The 8,614-nt window shown below is 40.7% G+C and overlaps 1 pseudogene; it reads right to left on the reverse strand.

Annotated features, from left to right (window-relative positions):
• Nucleotides 1–4,331, reverse strand: part of LOC120089056 — a 13,626-nt pseudogene extending 9,295 nt beyond the window's left edge.
• Between the last annotated feature and the right edge of the window lie 4,283 nt (nt 4,332–8,614).

Raw genomic sequence — 8,614 nt, forward strand, 5'->3', positions numbered from 1 at the left:
CGTCTCTTCATAGTTGATCGACGGACGCAATGTGATAGAGATTCATTGATTAGATTCTCATGAGCCTTGAGCGCAAGCGGTGACTTGGTCTCCTTCAAAACAGAGTAAAGTTTGGCTTGTCTTCCATCTTTTTGGCGTTAGTGGGTGTAATTGCAAACATTTATAATTATTGTCATACTAGGCTAATTTTCGTACAATTGTCGCATAATTACTAACTTTTGGCCGCAATATCTAGATAAGGTGGCATAAATAACTTGTATTTCTACAAGTTATCACACCCCCAAATTTAGATATATGTTTGTCCGCAAGCATATCTTCTACCAAGGCAATCATGCTCTATTCCTATCCTATATTTTTGCGATGATTGGTCACTCTGAATGTTACACTTGGGCACATTACCTAACATCGCACTTTCCTTTTATCCTTGCCAAGCCCTACTTTATTCTTCTATGTAACAAAATTCTGCTCAAAGACACTTTTCTAGTTTTCAAAATAGAATGTTTATCTCTTCTTTATCAAAACAACTTGATGTATCTATATGCGGTGAGCAAAACTTTGCATCATTTATTCACTTAGAGACAGTTGGTCACGTTTTGGCTTGTCCCCACAGGTGTCATGCGAACATCCAACTACGGCTGTGTGCCAGTTCTAACTTTAACTCATGATAATCAGAGGAGTTGTCCCTTGCATTCTTTTTCTCTTTTTGGTTTATACTACGTTGTTCTTGGAAACCCACCTTTGTTTTGGCTTGCTCCTACGGGTGTCATATGAACATCCAACTACGAGCAGGCTCCTTTCACAACTAAACTCTTATCAGGTTGGGAATAGTTTTGAAATTTTCCCTTGCGCTAACATTGGAGTTTTGCATAAATTTTCTTTTTTTTTAATGGAAAATGGACGCATTTTTTGAAATACTGCATACTTCTTATTTCATCTGCTCAGACCTTCCCCACCCCCAATTTTAAAGATGGGCAAGGTCCTCATTGCGTTGTTTAGATAGACTAGACAAACACTTAGAAGAAAATTTCAAAAAGAAGGTTTGAGCAGGACTTTGAAAGATAAAAGGTAAAGTACTGCTAAACTAAGAGTTAACTAAGTGTTAATCAGAATTTACTAAGTATGGGAAATGTTTCTAAGTGTAACATAAAATACATCATAGCAACGCAATGAAGATCGTAAAAATATAAGAGTAAAAATATAGCAAAGATTAACAAAGGAAGATAAAGAAAGAGGCACAGGCAAAGAGTAGAGTGAATTATATACTTTGATTGTATTGACTATTAACAAAGTGTGCAAATATATTACAAATGATCGCATTACAAAATAATTTCTATTACCTGTATAGGAGTCAAAGAATTTGGTTAACTTACAATTTGAATCGGAAGGGTGCATGATTAGAAATTCATGTCATGCTTCCAATAAACGTAGATACATTTTTGCTGAGGATGGGCACACACATACATCCCCGCATCACACCCCTTAACTAAATACATTTCTGGAGGATACCTCAACATAGTGCATTTAACTAAGACTGGGCAAAGGACGCATATGTGTGCAACACACCCCTCACTGTAATGTATTTGGGTGTATTAGATGCATATCTCCTCTTCTTTCTACTTACTACACCCATCCCCTCATTATATACCAGTTTATTTTCCTCTCTTCCTAACGCAAGTTGAAAAGGTCTTATGGTGATTTATCCAAACATTCACAAAATCATGCGCCCAACACTACTACATTCAACGTATGTAAACATATGAAACTTCTAGAACATTAAAGACTAATCCTACTAAATAGTGATCATAAAATGAAACAAACGGTAAAAGAAAGCTATAAACAAAGAAACTAAACATAGATGGGAAGGCCAACTGGAAGAAGTTCTCAGAATTACCGCAATCGCTTTCTCTGCAAGCATTTTATTCCTGCTTGCCCAAATCAATGGTGTCTATGCGCCGATCGAAGTCGCCCCCATAGTAGGATTTGATCTGCTGACCATTGACTTTGAATACGCTGCTCCCATCCAAAGTTGTTAATTCCACTGTGCCATGAGGGAAAGATGGTCTTGATCCAGAATGGCCCGGACCAGCGAGACTTCAACTTTCCAGGGAACAGTCGCAGACGCGCATTGAAAAGAAATACCTACTGACCTTCTGTTAATGTCCGGTCGTTTATGCGGTCATCATTCCATTTCTTCGTTTTCTTCTTATATATCTTGGCATTTTCATAGGCATCCCTTCGTCATTCAACTGATTCAATTGTAACTTTCGAACTTTCCTCGCACTGGCTAAATCGAACTTCAGCTTCTTGCATGCCCACATTGCCTTGTATTCTAACTCAAGCGGCAGATGACAAGCTTTTCCGAAGACCAGGGCATATGAAGACATGCCAATTGGTGTTTTGTAGGTAATCCTATAAGCCCATAGTGCCTCGTCAAGCTTGGGTGACCAATCCCTCCTGGCAGTATTAACTCTGTCTCTTATACACATCTAGATGTGTATAAGAGACAGGTATTAACTACCTTCTCCAAGATAGTTTTGATCTCTCTGTTCGAAATCTCTACCTACCCATTAGTCTGTAGGTGATAAGCAGTTTCCACTCGATGGCTAACATTGAATTTAGTCAACAGGTTAGCAATTAAGTGGTTGATGAAGTGAGAGCCTTCATCGCAGATTAAGGCACGTGGCGTTCCATAGCGCGCAAAAATATTCTTCTTCAAAAACTTCGCCACAGTGGCTGCATCATTCTTGGCACATGCAAATAATTCAACTTTTTGGCGTCAATGGCATTTCATTTCTTTTGGACATATTCCCTGTCCTTTGGCACCTGTCGCATTGCACAATATGGGCATTGGCATCCTTGAACAGAGTTGGCCAAAAGTAGCCGCACTGTAAGACTTTTGCTGCAGTCCTTTGCCCCCCAAAATGTCCTCCATATGGGGACTCATGATAGAGTTCTAAAATGCTCTTGACTTCGTGCTCAGGAATGCATCGACGTATTATATGATCAGGTCCTTGTCAATATAGGAATGGATCGTCCCAGAAATAAAATTTTGCATCATGTCTCATTTTCTTCTTCTGCTGGTAGGTATAATCATTCGGTAATTGACCGCAAACTATAAAGTTTACTATGTCTGCATACCATGGAACATTAACGTCCACTACCATCAGCAACTCATCGGGGAATCTTTCCTCAATATCTTTTTCTGTCCCTTGAACCTCGCAGTTTTCCAGTCTTGACAAATGATCTGCGACTTGGTTCTCGGTGCCCTTCTTATCTTTAATTTCTAGGTCAAACTCTTGCAGGAGCAACATCCACTGTATCAATCTTGGTTTTGAATCCTTCTTCATCATTAGATATTTAATCGCAGAGTGGTCTATATACACCACCATATTTGTTCCGATCAGGTACTCTCAAAACTTCTCCAGTGCAAATACCACTACGAGCATTTCTTTCTCTATGGTCGTATAGTTCTTCTGCGCATCGTTCAGTGTTTTACTTGCATAATAAATGGGATGCAATACCTTTTCCTGGCGCTGACTCAACACTGCGCCCACAACATATCCGCTAGCATCACACATTAATGCAAAGGGTTGTGTCCAATCTGGCCCAACCAAAATCGGGGCGAAAATAAGTGCATCTTTTAATGTGTTAAATGCCTTAGTGTAGGCATCATCAAATTTGTACTCGCGGTCAACTTCGAGGAGTGTACTAAGGGGCCTTACGATCTGAGAGAAATTGCGGATAAATCTTCAATAAAATCCCATGTGACCCAGAAAGCTCCTCAGTGTCTTTACATTCACCGGTGGGGATAATTTGGAAATTGCGTCGATTTTTGCTTGATCAACTTCCATTCCTGCCTTGGAGATTTTGTGACCCAGAACTATTCTGTCTTCCACCATGAAGTGGCATTTTTCCCAATTCAGTACAAGATTTATTTCCACGCATCTCTTCAAGACTTTCTCGAGGTTGGTCAAACAGGAGTCATAGTTACTGCCGAAAACTGAGAAATCATCCATGAAAACCTCGACAAACTCTTCCAAGTAATCCGAAAATATTGCCATCATGCATCGTTGAAAAGTTCTTGGTGCATTACAGAGTCCAAATGGCATGCGTCGGAATGCGAACATACCAAATGGGCACGTGAAGATTGTTTTGTCTTGGTCCTCCAGTGCAATTGCTATTTGGTTATACCCTAAATAGCCATCAAGAAAGCAGAAAAATCCGTTCCCCGCAAGTCTGTCCAATATCTGGTCAATGAACAGGAGTGGAAAGTGGTCATTTTTAGTGGCCAAATTTAGCTTGCGATAGTCCATGCAGATTCTCCACCCCATAGTTATCCTTGTGGGAACCAATTCATTCTTGTCATTGGTGATGACTGTCATCCCCCCTTTCTTTGGAACACACTGCACTGGGCTCACCCAGCTGCTATCAGATATCGGGTAGATGACACCGGTGTCCAGCCACATCACTATTTCCTTCTTTACAACCTCCTTCATGGCAGGGTTTAAGCGACACTACCTTTCTACTGATCAATTCTTTCCTTCCTCCAGACGAATCTTGTGCATGCAATACGAAGGACTGATTCCTCGAATATCTGCCAAGGTCCATCCTAAGGCTTTTGCGTTGTTTCTTAGGATTCGTATGAGAGCATCTTCTTTCTCCTTACTTAGTGATGCAAAGATGATAACTGGTAACGCGTCGTTACTTCCCAAGTAAGCATACTTTAAGTGCATCGACAATGACTTTAACTCTAACACGGGTGGCTTTTCTAAAGATGGCTTAATGCACTGTGAAGTCCATTCAGATAACTTGAGTGGTTCGAAATTAGATTCAGCATGAATTGCGGTGGAATCCTCCTCCAATATTGTGCCGTCTTCAAAATCTTCCTCCTCCATTTCCTTCAGGGGTTCATGCAACTGTTCTCCCTGCAGTTCTTCGATATATTGGCAGTTTTCTATATCTCATGGATATTTCAACGCATTGAGTACGTTGAACTTTACCTCTTGATCATTGACCCGGATGGTCAACTCTCCTTTCTGCACATCAATCAATGTTCGCCCTGTGGCGAGAAATGGGCGTCCTAGGATGATAGAGATTTCTCTATCTGCCTCATAATCCAATATAACAAAATCTGCGGGGAAGATAAACTTGTCTACCTACATGAGAACATCTTCTATCTTGCCCTCTAGAAGCTTTATTGATCTATCGGCTAACTGTAATGTAATCGTGGTTGGTCTGGCTTCGCCGATGTCCAGCTTCTTAAAGATTGACAAGGGCATTAAATTTATGCTCGCCCCCAAATCACACAGTGCATTCCTGACCATCTTTCCTCCTATGGTGCAGGGTAATGTAAAAGTCCCAGGATCCTTCATTTTAGCAGGGAGATTATTTTGAAAAAAAGCGCTACACTCATATGTTAGTGCAACTGTTTCATTTTCTCCGATCTTTCTCTTGTTGGCTAGAATATCCTTGAGGAATTTCACATAGCTCGATATCTGCTCTAATGCTTCTATTAAGGGAATATTAATATGCAGCTGTCAAAGAACGTCCAGGAACCTCTGAAATTGCTTACTATCGTCTTTCTTTTTCAGCCTAGACGGGAAAGGTGGAGGATCCCGGCGTGTTTCCTGCTCACTTTGCTACTTAGTGAGGTCCTGTGCTTGTTGTATGTTATTGGTTGGAGGTTACGTTGATTGAGAATTTAAGTCTTGAGAAGCTTCATCTTTTATAAATAATCTTGCTTCTGAATTAGGGTTGCTTTCATTCTTTTGTACTTAGTCATCATCAATAGTTAAATCAGTCGGTACTGTTACCGTATCTGGTACCTTCGGCGCAATGGGGGCTATTATTCTACCGCTCCACAATGTCACGGCAGGACATTGTTCTTTACCTTTTAGCCCCAATATTCCTGAACTTCCTTGTGATGTACCAGAAGTTTTCTTCTTTAATTCTCTCGCAAGCTGATCTAATTGATCTTCTAATTCTTTGAGAGAGTCAGCTTGCGACTGTCTCATTGCCTCACTCTTTTCAATGTAATGCTTCAGTGGCGTTTCCAGAGACGAGGTACTGCAAGAGGTATCATATGCAAAAGGTTGGTTGCATGGTTGTGTACCCTGAGAATCACTTGGATTGCAATCTGGGGTAGTGAAGACCGGAGGGTTGCCTCGATCCTCTTGATAACTAAACTGATAGAAACTATGGCCTTCGTGAATGAGATTCTCTTCTAAACTAAAAATTGGGTGATCCTCCCCAATCATGGTTGTGGTCACTGCCCCATGGTTCATCATAAATAGCATATACGAGTTGTTGATCCCATGGGAAAACGTCTGCTGGATGTACCTCTCCCCATTGAGTGCAATCCATATCGGTCATATGAGTCACCACGTTAACTTGCGTTGTTCCTTGGGAGAGAGTTTTCTACTGATTAGCCACCGTCTGGAGGAGCGATGTCATCGTGGTCATTTGCTCAACCAATTCGCTCATTGTGTCTGTTGGCACATCGGCCCTTTCTACTCTTTCTGGTTCCAGACATCTTACCTCAAGCCCATTATCAATCCATTCGTCAGAATGTCGCGATATATGATCCAATATGCCTTTTTGCTTCTATATATGACTTATTCATTAATCCTCCCTCTGCAGAGGAGTCGGCAACTAGTCGCGTTGATGGGTCTAGGCCATTGTAAAAGGTTTCCATCAAGATACTATCAGGATTCCCAATATGCGGACAGTTCTTTACTAACTATCGGAATCGCACCCAAGCGGTGCTCAGGGTTTCATAACTCTTTTGCTTGAAATTCAACACCTCTCTTCGCCTCTTTGCGTTGATAGATGGAGGGAAGAATCTATTCATGAACCTATCAACCAACTGTCCCCATCCATGAATTTTGCCCGGCTCTAATGCTTGAGCCCACCTCTTTGCTTCATCCTGCAATGTGTACATGAATAGATATAGTTTAGGACTTTCTTGAGTTACACGAGGTGGAAAGAATGCGTTACATATGTCTGCGAAATTTGTTAAATGTGCGTGTGGGTCTTATCCCTTTAATCCTCCGAATTGTCCCACATTCTGAATCATTTGCAGCATGATAGGTTTTATCTCAAAGCTTGCATTCCCCTCAACTACTGGTCTTGAAATTCCCAGTGAAAAATTGTAAAGATCTGGCGCTGCATACTCCCTCATAGGGATGTTCTGATCAGCGGTAAGAAAAATAGGATCTTGCACGGGCAAATCTCCCCTCGGGTTTCCAGCAGGAGCCATATTCTCTTCAGCCATACTTCTTCACCAGTTAATTCAACCCTGATGAACTCTACGCGAAGAATACACTTAATCTTTGGGTCCACTTAGAGTTACCAGACCACCCCCAATACTCCTAAGTCGTCAGACTACTCTCCTCGTTGAACAGTCAGTACAAAGAGATTTTTTCTGCACATAACATGAAAATATTCAACATTAACTATTAACCAAATCCCCGGCAATGGCACCATAAACTTGTAACGTGTTTGGTATGTATGATATTAAGTGCTCATAATGATGCGATACTACTTCTATTTATGCGTTAATTAGGGATGCTCATATAGTATGCTCTGCGTTGTCACAAGTTTCCTTATGATGGAACCAAGTGTAATTCCACCGCAAGTTTCTCAGAGTGATTCGAGGTTGAACACGGGGAAGTGGTGCCAGTTATTGCGGTATGTCCATGGTATATGCGACCAGGTTTTCAATTTTTTATAAAGAGGTGTGTACAGTATGTAAACTGCAGTAAAATAAAGGAAAGCGGTAAAGGTGCGATAAAAAATAAAAATACAATAAACCTAAGCTATATGTTACAAGATACAGGCTTTATGTGCAAGATGCTAGGATTAAGGCTAGCTGTGAAGGTTGTGCAAAGAAGTGGAATGCGGCGACAAGTTTTATGAACAGTATAGAAAGAGAAAGATAAGTATTACAAACAACGCAAGTTATTAATTGAATTGAAGATACAAATACTATTCCGCTCTTCTATTGGCGTACACCTCTCAGTGATCAGCCGTGTTCCCCACATGTCTGTGGTGAAACAAAGTCTAACGTAATTAACGCAAGGTTGCTTCCATGTCTAGAAGTACTACTCGCTTTAGTTAACGCACTCTTCTGACCTTCTCTCGATAGATCAGAATGACATCTTCACTTCTGCTCTCACAGGTGAAGATGTCGTCTAGCATGCTTTAACTAAACGTATTTTATAACTTTAATACATATTAAGTTCTTGGTGATTCATATTGCTCAGCAAGGGATTAAGAAAACATCATGAAGAAAGTGACTAATGGGTGAACGGAAATAGACAAAAAATGGTAAATGGAATCTATCGAAACATTTAATATTTCTACTAAGTATTTGATACATGATGTGTGAATGAAGAGATAAAGAAAATATGGAATACAATGAAAGAGAGATAGAACAGATACAAACAACTGTTAATGTCTTGGCACAGATTCGATGGAGATCTGCTTGCCGGATAGGATGGTTTCGATTGCAGGAAGAGCTTCCCTCTTAGGCTTGCTCCACCGGTAGCAGGGGTCTCTAGCTCCAATCGAGTATATGGCAGGTTCGGATCTGAGATTCACCTCTCGGCCTTAT

This window comes from Benincasa hispida, chromosome 10 (genome assembly GCF_009727055.1).
Source record: "Benincasa hispida cultivar B227 chromosome 10, ASM972705v1, whole genome shotgun sequence".
Classification (NCBI taxonomy): Eukaryota; Viridiplantae; Streptophyta; class Magnoliopsida; order Cucurbitales; family Cucurbitaceae; genus Benincasa; species Benincasa hispida.